The 11,543-nt window shown below is 41.1% G+C and overlaps 1 long non-coding RNA gene across 1 annotated transcript; it reads right to left on the minus strand.

The window, feature by feature from the left end:
- Positions 1–9,232: 9,232 nt before the first annotated feature.
- Positions 9,233–10,945, minus strand: LOC145425212 (uncharacterized). Its single transcript, XR_013905879.1, has 3 exons — positions 10,852–10,945; positions 10,439–10,612; positions 9,233–9,382 (listed from the first exon to the last, which is right to left on the minus strand). It is a non-coding gene; the product is annotated as an uncharacterized LOC145425212 (long non-coding RNA).
- Between the last annotated feature and the right edge of the window lie 598 nt (positions 10,946–11,543).

The raw sequence follows: 11,543 nt of genomic DNA on the forward strand, positions 1-11,543 counted from the left end.
CCTAGTTAGGAGGCAATGGTAGAGAAGGAAAGACAGGAGAATGGAGGTGATGTATCTAAATGCATCTGAACAAAGCAGAAGTGCACACCAAACTCAACGGATAGTCAAATGTAGAATCACAGAACAGAACTCCAGGCTGAGTTTGGATGTTTGTCTTTCACACCTCTCTGTGGCTCACACACACAGTGACGTCAGACATATTCACACTCACTGTTCCATCTGTTTTGTGCACAAATTCATTACTTTCTTCCTTCAATGATCTACATACTACGTGCTGCCCAGTGAATAGTTTGCAATGAATTTCATCCCCTTTCAAGGCAGAATTACTGAGTTTATTCCCCATTACAAGACAACAATCAGTCACACTCGCACAGACCATGTCTGGCCTGCACTCACTCACACACACTTTCACACACAAAATAGGCACCAATGAGAGCTCTATCCTCCTTACATATTGGTGGAGAAACCAAACACTCAACGCCCTCAGCGGCAGAGGAAAAACCTCCTTTCAGTGGAGAAACCATCCTTAACCCTCCTTGAAACTGGCGGGAAAACCAGACCTCCTTATGTATATGTGTGTGTATATGCATGTGCTTGAATGTGTGTGTGTGTGTGTGTGTGTGTGTGTGTGTGTGTGTGTGTGTGTGTGTGTGTGTGTGTGTGTGTGTGTGTGTGTGTGTGTGTGTGTGTGTGTGTGTGTTTGGGGGTCCGTTTGTGTGACCTCCTGCTCACCAAAAGGGTCATAAAAGTAGGAAGCTTATTAACCAAGAAAACAGAACCTTCAGATAGGATGTCCCTGTAATAAAACACTACAGCCTCCCCCACCAACAGACTGGTTGGAGAGGTGGTCAGAGACAAAGGAATGTCTTTGATCCTGCTGCTTGAACTAAGACTTACACATTTAAGTAACACAATGACAACATTTAACAATTTGACTCCAACAGCTGCCAGCTGGAATTTAAATGTAATATAAATGAAGGATTCAAGGTTATTGGGTTTTTGAACGTAGAGATCACATGAACGTATATGAATTGAATGATATGTCTCTTCTATGTTTCTATTATCATTTTGATGTTGATTGTGATTGGTTTTATTTGTTTCTTCAGTGGTTGTAGTGTTTTGATATTTGGTAATTTTTCCATTTTGTAATTGTGTATAAAGTTTAATTTGAATGAAAGTTATACTCAAATGCTTCAGGGTCTTCAGTCAGTGTGTGATCAGTTTTATACATGGCAATGGTCTTACGTATGCCGGTGTTGGATATGGCTGATAACGGTATGTTAAAATCTGAAACAGCCTTTAAAAACTCTGTCCAGCCAATAGGTCTGACGGTGTGTGTGTGTGGTTGTGACGGCTTTAATCAGGTCGTAAATGTGTGAACCCGGGATGGTGTGTTTATCAACAACAATTTCACCTTTGTCATTGTAAGAAATCAAGTCTGGCCAACGAGAGAATGAGTTCTGCATTCCTCCTTCTCCTTTTAGGTATGTGTGTCAAAACATTCTCTGCAATAAAATCCTTCACCCCAGCATCACCATAAACAGGTTGGGTGTCCGCAGGCTGGGTTTGCACATCCATGTTAAGTTGTTCCGGTAGGGATGAAGACAATATATTCTTTTCACGGGCACCTTGTCTCACAAGTGTGAGGTATCTTTGGAGAATATCACCATATTTTTTTAGCTTTCTCAGACACATCTATGTCTGATTCTTGTAACACTTGAAGCATCTCCTTGTCCAAGTCTTTCTGAGCCTGTTGTCTGATGTTGCCTGTGTACTGCTGCGGTTGCTTCAATAAGTCCAGCTGATGTTGGGGCACCAAAAACATCTTTTGCACATGTTCCATTTTCACCTGTTTGCTATCAGACTGGTTATGAAAGGGAGCCCCTAATAAGGGTAGTAAAAACCCACCAGATTGGTTGATTGTCTTTCTCTTTTTCAAAGTTTTGATCTTTTCTTCGGCAATCAGTCTGATTAGAGATTTTTTCTTTTTTTAGCTGTTTGTACTTCTGATTTGTCAGTGGAATGTTACCTTGCAATACGTTAAAGGCTATCTCACACAATGCATTGATGAAGTTTGCATTGCTAATAATAACTCTGCGTAGAGCCGGGGGAGACTTGTATATCAACTCTAACAGAGACAGATTCCTCCGCATGCGTGATGACATCCTTTCACCTCTTCACTGTTTTTTGTTTTGGGATATAAACAACCGGTCTGACAGTAAATTTCTTCGGGGTCTTAAATAGTCCGGGGTCTTAGCTTTATAGTCTATTAAAACATACCCGTGTGTTGTGGATGTGGCATCATTAAACGCTTCTATAATATATTTAGTATTACCAGGAAAGATTTGCCTACCTAAAAGCATGACTTGATATTTATCTCTTGGATTTTTAAACAATATTAGTTGGTGCATTTCAAAAATAAAAATATGAAGACACTCAAAATAAATTTCCTGTGGTGGGAAACTATTTTGTGCAACTTTTTTGTATTTACAGTTTTGAGGGATAAGCCTCTTAAATTTCTCTAACTAGAAATATATATTAAAAAAACAAAAAAGATTTTCAGTTTTTTGGTAGTTTATTGCACTTTTTTGCAATTTATGTAATTACTATGCACTTAATGCATACATATTAATAAAACTTGGGCTATAATGGTTGAATTGATGCATATCAACTTGAAATGCTCCCAAAAATGTCACTAAAACATGAAAAAATATAATATAAGCTCTGGCGGACTTGGTTCTATGGTCGGTCTTAAAGGGTTAACAAATTGTTCTTGTCTGCAGGAAGAAGGGTGTCATCAGCAAGAGATTCGGGTATACCGTTAACAAAGTTTATGTCTCTCAAGCTGGTCATATAGTGGCTGCCAGCATGCGTATATATACACAATGTTATCAGTGCTGTGTGATATAATTCTGGAAGAATTTTCAATGACGCTTTTAACAAAAAACGTCTTGCCACAGTTACTGGAACCGCTGGCCACCATGCTGAACGGGTGCTGTAACCTGGCGTCAAACCCTTGATCTAATTTAAAATCCATAAGGTAGGGTTGTATAGTCTGGAGCACACGGCGCTTATTGTAGACAACCTTAAGCTTCTTCACAATGGTTTCATTCTTCAAATGAAGCTTCTTTTTATCACGTCTGATATTATGAGAGATGGCGACTAGGTGTGCGTCTGATGTCTGATTGGCTACAAACTTGTGGACTAAGCCTTTCAAGGATTCGTGGGTGACAACTTTTGAGTTTAGTGCGTTCAGTGTTACGCCTTTACATTTGACCTGGGTCTTGCCCAGCGATGTGTGATATGTGTAGCATTTTGGCCCACCGGAAACAAATTCTACTATGTGATCCTCCACACCTCCCTCTCCAGAATCTAATTCGCTGGTGAGCTCCCCCAGAAATGGGCCTAGAGGAGGCATCCAGTCGCCAGGGCGTGCCGTGAAAATGATGCTGTCTGTATCACAATACAGCACGCACTGCTGCAAGTTGTCTAACAAATCATACAGGTATGTACTTCTGCTGCTCGTCAGGTGTTTTCACATGTTCTGGATACGCCGAGGCCTCCTGTTTAAGTTTTAGAAAGGCTTTCACATAGTCTTTAAAAAATGTGTCAGTCTTGTTGGGGAAGTGCCACACCTCATCAATAGAAACAATCCTGTATCCTTTCTCAACAGCTTTTTCAAGCTCAAATGAGACCCATGTGCCATTCAACACCCGCTCACTGTCACTGTGCCCACATGCTGTGTGCTGCTTCTGGTCTTCAGCGCACAAGCTGCAGAGCGGAAACATCAGTTTGCCGTGGCACCTGTAGGGAAGGACGGGGTGAAAAAGACCTCTTGGCGGCAGTTCTGAGCATTTAACAAAGCCGAAATAGTTTTCTAGGCTGTCAAAGTTTCTGTAAATAATTTGAGGGTGTCCTACAGGATAATCTTTTTTAGATTGCACTGTGGGATAGAGACTGGTGAAGTCATAGTAAAATATTTTTTCATCACACGCAACCTTCTTCTACAGTTTTAGAGCATTTGTGAAAAACCCAACAATCATATGACCCCCTATGAGCAAGCACTTTGGCGACAGTGGGAAGGAAAAACCAGGCTCAGGGAGGCGCGGGGCCATCTGCTGCGACCAGTTGGGGTGAGAAAAGGAAGACAGGATAAAGACATGCTGTGGAAGAGAGACAGAGATTAATAACAGATATGATTCGATGCAGAGAGGTCTGTTAACACATAGTGAGTAAGAAAGGTGACTGAAAAGGAAAAACTCAATGCATCATGGGAATCCCCCGGCAGCCTATGTCTATTGCAGCATAACTAAGGGAGGATTCAGGGTCACCTGGTCCAGCCCTAACTATATGCTTTATCAAAAAGGAAAGTTTGAAGCCTAATCTTGAAAGTAGAGATAGTGTCTGTCTCCTGAATCCAAACTGGAAGCTGGTTCCACAGAAGAGGGGCCTGAAAACTGAAGGTTCTGCCTCCCATTCTACTTTTAAATACTCTAGGAACAACAAGTAGGCCTGCAGAGGGAGAGCGAACTGCTCTAATAGGGTGATATGGTACTACAAGGTCATTAAGATAAGATGGGGCCTGATTATTTAAGACCTTGTATGTGAGGAGCAGGGTTTTGAATTCTGGATTTAACAGGAAGCCAATGAAGGGAAGCCAAAACAGGAGAAATCTGCTCTCTCTTTCTAGTCCCTGTCAGGACTCTTGCTGCAGCATTTTGGATTAACTGAAGGCTTTTCAGTGAGTTTTTTGGACATCCTGATAATAATGAATTACAGTCGTCCAGCCTGGAAGTAATAAATGCATGAACTAGTTTTTCAGCGTCACTCTGAGACAGGATACTTCTAATTTTAGAGAAGTTGCGCAAATGGAAGAAAGCAGTCTTACATATTTGTTTAATATGTGCATTGAAGGACATGTCCTGGTCAAAAATGACTCCAAGGTTCCTCACAGTGTTACTGGAGGCCAAGGTAATGCCATCCAGAGTAAGAATCTGGTTAGATACCATATTTCTAAGCTTTTCAGGGCCGAGTACAATAACCTCAGTTTGATCTGAATTAAGAAGCAGAAAGTTAGCGGCCATCCAGGTCTTTATGTCTTTAAGACATTCCTGCAGTTTAACTCATTGGTGTGTGTTATCTGGCTTCATGGACAGATAGAGCTGGGTGTCATCAGCATAGCAGTGAAAATTTATGCTATGTCTTCTAATAAATTAGAAATAATTAATTAAAATGGGATTATTTCATGTTTTAATTAATTATTGCCACATTTAAATAATTATTTAATGGTGTATTTAATTAATTCATTTTGGCACTGTTGACTCCTTCAGGTTTCACCATAAATTTATTTTATCTGTCAACCTCACCCATCAAACTCAGGGGGCGGGGTTAACGCTGATCGAGTCAGAACCATTGCTTTGGCCTGGTGGCCATTGTTTTTAGAAGGCGTTACTGCACACCAACAACTGCCATGTGGAAGCTAACAGAACTGAACTTTGAAAAACCCTGTTTGTGTCTCACCAAATACCGTTTTAATATTTTTTTAGCCGAAAATGTAGCGGTTTAATCTTCAAATGTCTGGTTGCATTGTCAAGATACAGCTTCTTTGCAAAAGTGCTTCGATGACTTTGGAGATGTCTGCCCAGCCCAGTCTCACGGCAAAGTGTGGGACAGACCCGCTCGCCTCGCAGGCAATCGAGCTGTTATTACCGACAAAGCGCAGGCCCCAGTACACAGCTGTAATAACCCCCGCTGTACACTGACTTCATTTACTGAGGTTATATTTATCGAGTTTTTATTTCCTGATGTTCGTATGTGTCATACGTGTTCCAGTCGCCAATTCTGAATTATAAGTAACATTAAAAACACATTTAAGGAGGAGAGAGAGCAAAAAATTTCAATTAACATCTGATGTTTGGGTTGTAGACTTGTAGTTATTACAAATATGGTCGCAGCAGATACTGATAAACATGTATTATGAGGATGGATGATCAAGTTTCTCACTCTCTCCTTTAAATCTCAGTTTTTTCTTCTTCACAGTTTATCTGTTAATTTATTAATGAATAACACTGAAAGAGTTTCTGTTATATTTCCCCTTGAACATCAGCTTATTAGGGCGGCATTAGGAAATAGCCCCCCTCCAAAGAATGAATAAATGAATGATGATAATAATAAAATGATTAAAAAGCAGAGCTCAGAGTGGTAGAATGGTCAAACATGGATCCACGGGTGGTTCAACTGCATTTGGTGACGTGACTAAAGCAAATCTTTCAAATAATCCCACCATCAACGGGATGTTGTCTCCTTTACTACGGTTACTTTACTTGGTCACCGTGTGAGTTTCTTTGAAATGAACCAAATTCTTTTATTTGTTGGTTGTTGCATATTTAACCTCTACAGTCAGGAAAGGAGGAGATGAGGCCTCAACAATGTTGGGTTGTAGCTGTGGTTCAGGTTAGAGTGAGTGTCCATGGAATAAATGTAAGTCAGTGAACTGGAAACATGACTGTGTTCAAACGTTTTTTCCTTTTTATAATGAGCCTAATCAAAGGTGGACAGAAGTATCTCCACTTTGACTTTTCTGTGTCACCATCAGAGCTTCTGCACAGTGTTTCTGGGGCAGATAACATTGCAGCATTATGGAGACATTATGGAGACAAAAAGAAAAGCGTCTGGATTTCTTTAAGTTAAACTTAAAGAAATCCAGACGCTTTTCTTGGAATGTTGGTTTCAGTGTTGAGTCTCATTCACACACTCCCTCAGACTCTTCACACACACTGATTTGCTGACATAAACACACTCCTGTGTGCTTTCTTGGCTTCACACACACACTGAGGACCATCTACAGACTGTGAGCTCCGTCTTCTTTGTCTTTGGAGCCGAACTCTGACAAAGTTAGGAACAAAACTTTCTCCAGCGTGTGAACCTTCCTCCTAGCTCCTCCTAGACTCAGTCTGAGCAGTCAGATCACATATTTCTAAAGCAGCACATGAAGGTGTGGCTCACACACACACAGGTGAAGGAAACAGCTGCAGTATTAAAAACTGCTTCACTGTCTACAAATATATGAACTGAATGTTTCTTTCAGGCTGTAAAAACCTTATTTATCCTCCATTACAGTCCTGCATTCAGAGCATTACTTCTGTTATATTAGTACATGTATTTTATTCTGATGAACACATGAAACTCTGAGCTGGATTGAATCCATTGAATCAGAGTCCAGGACTCAGACTAAACACACTGAATGTGTCCTGAGCTCGGCCGCTGTTCCACAGTAACTGCTGTCAGAGTCACTGTTACTGAGTTAGCTTAGCTAGCAGAGCAGCTAGCAGTTAGAGTATGAACTCTGTAAGCAGTCAGCTCGGTCCTGGACATGGTTACTGACATAAAGCTGCTCTCTGCAGCCATGTTTGACCTGCTGCTTTGTAGGACTACAGTAATGGAGGATTTGGAGGCTGAACTGGGCTCTGTGACACTTTTTGTAGTGAACTGATGAAAGCTGCGTCTCAGATGGATGTTAGTCCAACACATCAGACACGACCTCTGCAGCTCTCAGTTGATGTGCACATGAATGATTTGTGTTTCCTCTGCAGGTGAAGGTAGAAAGTGTGTGTGAGCTGATGTGAATTGAGCAGCATGGATCAGTGTGAGGACAGAGAGGAGGGAGTCCCTCCCTCTAAAAGCACTCTGTGTGGGGAACATGAGAGCCAGACCAAAGCTCAGAGGTGAGATGACCATCTCTAACTGTCCATGACTCTTCTCCATGTCACAGCTCAGCACTCACATCACTGCTCCATCATTATTCACAGGAACCAGCCTGGACCTCCACCCAGCTCTGTGTCCTTACAGAGTGACGCGTCTAAAAATGTCATCATTCATTTCAAAGTCTCTGCTGCAGAGAGGTGAGCTGTTAGTAACAAGAACTCTCTGATTTAAATGATTTTGGTGTTTCCTGGTTTCTAAAATGCATCTCTGTAGCAGAGCAGTGTCTCCAAGGACACACAGGCTCAGCTGTAACTGTCAGTTTATCTGGTTTTAAGACACATTTGGACTCAATTGGCTGTTTTTAACTATGTATTTTAATCAGAGGTGTAAATTTAGACCTCACACATCTGGATCCTAAACTATGATAGAAACAGCTGCTAGCAGTGGGTAGTTTGACTTTGATACGCTGCTCTAGAAAGCGAACAAAGGTTTGTGCAGCTCCTCTTCAGAAAAGTGTTCAGAGAGCAGCTGCTGTATTAGACAAAGGCTCGTCGTGTGAGCCCAGATGTGTGTAACAGCTGGATGAAGGAGAACCATCACAGTCGCGTCTCCATCCCGCCTTTATTAATGAACTTCCTGTTGCTTGCAGATGACAGGAACACAAAGTGTTTGTGCCACGTGATGCTGCAGGATTTGTTAACGTGTCCATGATGGTAACATCTCCTCGTCTAACTGCAAACACATGAGCGCTCCTAACGGCAGCTATCACAGCCACACAGGCAGACTGTGTCTCACTGTTGCATTCAGGGACATTTGTTTTCCTGTAAAAAGCTGAACTCTAATCTAAGAGGACTGTTACTGACAGGAAACAGCTGCATTATCTGCAGTCTGTGTGATCACAGCTGCTTCAATCACTTTATGGTAAATGGCCTTCATTTGTATAGCGCTTTTCTAGTCCATAGGACCCCAAAGCGCTTTACACTACATTCAGTCATTCACCCATTCACACACTGGCGATAGCAAGCTACATTGTAGCCACAGCTGCCCTGGGGCGCACTGACAGAGGCGAGGCTGCCGGACACAGGCGCCACCGGGCCCTCTGACCACCACCAGTAGGCAAACACGGGGTTAGTATCTTGCCCAAGGATATTTGGCATGCAGCCAGGGTGCAGCCTGGGATCGAACCACCGACCTTCTGATTAGTGGCTGACCTGCTCTGCCACCTGAGCTACAGCCACCCTTATCAGAGAATTGATCATTGAATAAAACATGTTTGTGTCTGCAGAGGTCAGAGGTCACAGTCTGCAGGATCCAGCTGTCCATCTGTGAGGAGTGACTGGTCCAAAGATAAACCTCCAGTCTTCAGTGGTGAACCTGGACCAACGAGGTCAGAGAACTGTGATGACTCCTTTACATGTTTGTGTTTTCCTGGATAAATATGACCAAAGATTCATTAAAAATATAAAAATATTAGACTTTGTCCTGTAGCGCTGTGTGGCAGACAGGATTGGACCCAAACACAACAGGATGAAGTCAAAGAGGCCGCTTTATTTCAGCTGTGAACATGCAAACAGCAGAAATAAGGAAACATAACTGTAGGTTTGCAGTGAATGAAGCCTCAGCTCGACGCTCCACTTTGTCCCTCTTTTCCTTCTCCAAACAGCCACATCAGGAGTCTCTGATGGAGTTTTAAAATATTTAATTACAAATGTCCAAAGATGGGTTCAGGATACCTGAATCCACAGTTATTAAAGCTAAAATAGTTCACAGGGTTTGGACTTTGTTAGGTGACGAGAGAACATCAAAGTGTTTTTTAGCTTTAAACAGTATTTTTATCACTTCAGTTGCTCTCACAGCCCTGTTTTTTATTTTACCAGAGCTCTTATGTTTCACTCAGTGCTCCCACCAAACACCTTGGAGGACACATTAGTGTGATTTAGATTTCATTGGTGTAAACACCAGTCACACAAGCTAACCCATGGAGGCAGCAGCAGGCTTTGTGTTTGGTAAAGTCTGCTGGCTTAAACTAAGAGAGTTTAGTTTGTTAGCACAAAGAGCTGTCAGTTAAAGCCCCGAATGCACTTTGAATACAGATGAACTGAGAAAAACACTTTAAACACAGCAAACAGTCAAACTGACAACATCTTGTTCTGCTGATCATCCACAGCAGTACATTTAGCATTCATGCTAGCAGCAGGCTATGACTGTCCACAAGGCTTAATATATGTGTGTATTTGATATAATGCCAACAAGTACAAATAGGTGTTCTTACAGGTCTTAATCACAGAGGTCTGATAAGTCTGGTGACTTTCACAGTCAGCAATTTTGCTGCCTTTTATTTTATATTGGCCTTTTTAAAGCCCTTCAAAGTCTCCCACATTCATACAGAGCTTTTAACACCAAACTCCTTTACAGTCCTTCTCCTCTCACACGCGATCACACGACTGATTTGTCTGCAGCAGCTGTGTTACTGCTAGTATTTTATTATGTGTGTAATCTCCTCATATTGTTCCTGTGGTTTAGTTTGACTTCCTTCTGCAAACTCAGCTGCTCTGTTGCTGATACACGTCTCCATGAATATGATTGATCAGATGCTGCCAACACCATGTGTTTCATGTGAGCGCTCAGCTGAAACCCTGGGTTGACTTATCGAGTTAATAACAAGCTTCACGTGACTGTGAATGCTAAAGTGAATCCAGATAAAGGAAAGAGACCCTGCTAATGTTGGACTCACTTCTTAGTGTAGATCCCAGGAGGAAGTTCAACATAGCCATTCTTTGTGTGTAGTGTTCTGTTGCAGAGTGTAGCAACTCTGATCAAACACCAAGCTAAACCTCTGTCAATGAATACACGAGTCCGAGTAGAGTTGACTTTTTACTCAGAATCTTCATTTGACAAGCGGTGAAAACTGTAGTTGAAAAGAAATACAGAATAGAAAAAATGATCGTTTACATAAATATTGCATCACGAAATAACTCAAAATGTGACCTTACACCATCGTGTTAGCTTTAACAACAGTAATGATCATCAAAACTGCATTTTTTAAAATGTACAAATCAACCTCCATGAATCACAAATAAAATATAATTTTTAACAAATACCGCTATTTATGCCTTTTTAACACCATCATGAAATATATACACTTACGGCGTTGCCTGAACAATGTTCCCAAGTGGATGGCTCCGGATAAGTCTCAGAGCAAGACCGCATGTCACTCTCCCTCTTAGAGAACCAGGAAGAGGAATTAAACAGGAAATGAAGCAATACAGGTAGCCCACCAGGAAGTGAGGTTATTAGCAAGTTCACCTTCAAAATTAAAGCTTCTTAACATTTTTAACTCGTTTTACTGTTCTTTTTAACTTAAGTACATACAAAAGAATTACTTTAAGCAAACATTAAAGATAAATGAAATAAATGCCTTTGAGGCATCACATTGTGCTAGCTTGACCAAACCTGAGACCACAGTGCAGGATAATGATCATCATCTGTCTCTGTCAAGGACATTTAAAATCCACAAATAACAAAAATAATTATATTTGATCTTTAAAAATATGTTTTCACTTAAAAAAGCATGAGCACACTGGTGGATTACAGAAACATGAAAACTCGTTAACAGTAAAGTTAATTTAGGCGTAAACAAAGTGTCAAACATACTTAAGTAGAAGGACTGATGTTTGTGTTAAAATACCCTCTTAAAGCTGAAATACTGATTCAACTTCTTTACTCAAGTAAAGGTAAAAGAGTACAGGCTCTGAAATGTACTCACAGTATTAAAGTAAAAACTCCATCTTTGAAGGAAATTTCTGCCAGTTTTTGTGCGAAGTTACCTGAATTTCTAC

This window comes from Astatotilapia calliptera, chromosome 3 (genome assembly GCF_964374335.1).
Source record: "Astatotilapia calliptera chromosome 3, fAstCal68.1, whole genome shotgun sequence".
Classification (NCBI taxonomy): Eukaryota; Metazoa; Chordata; class Actinopteri; order Cichliformes; family Cichlidae; genus Astatotilapia; species Astatotilapia calliptera.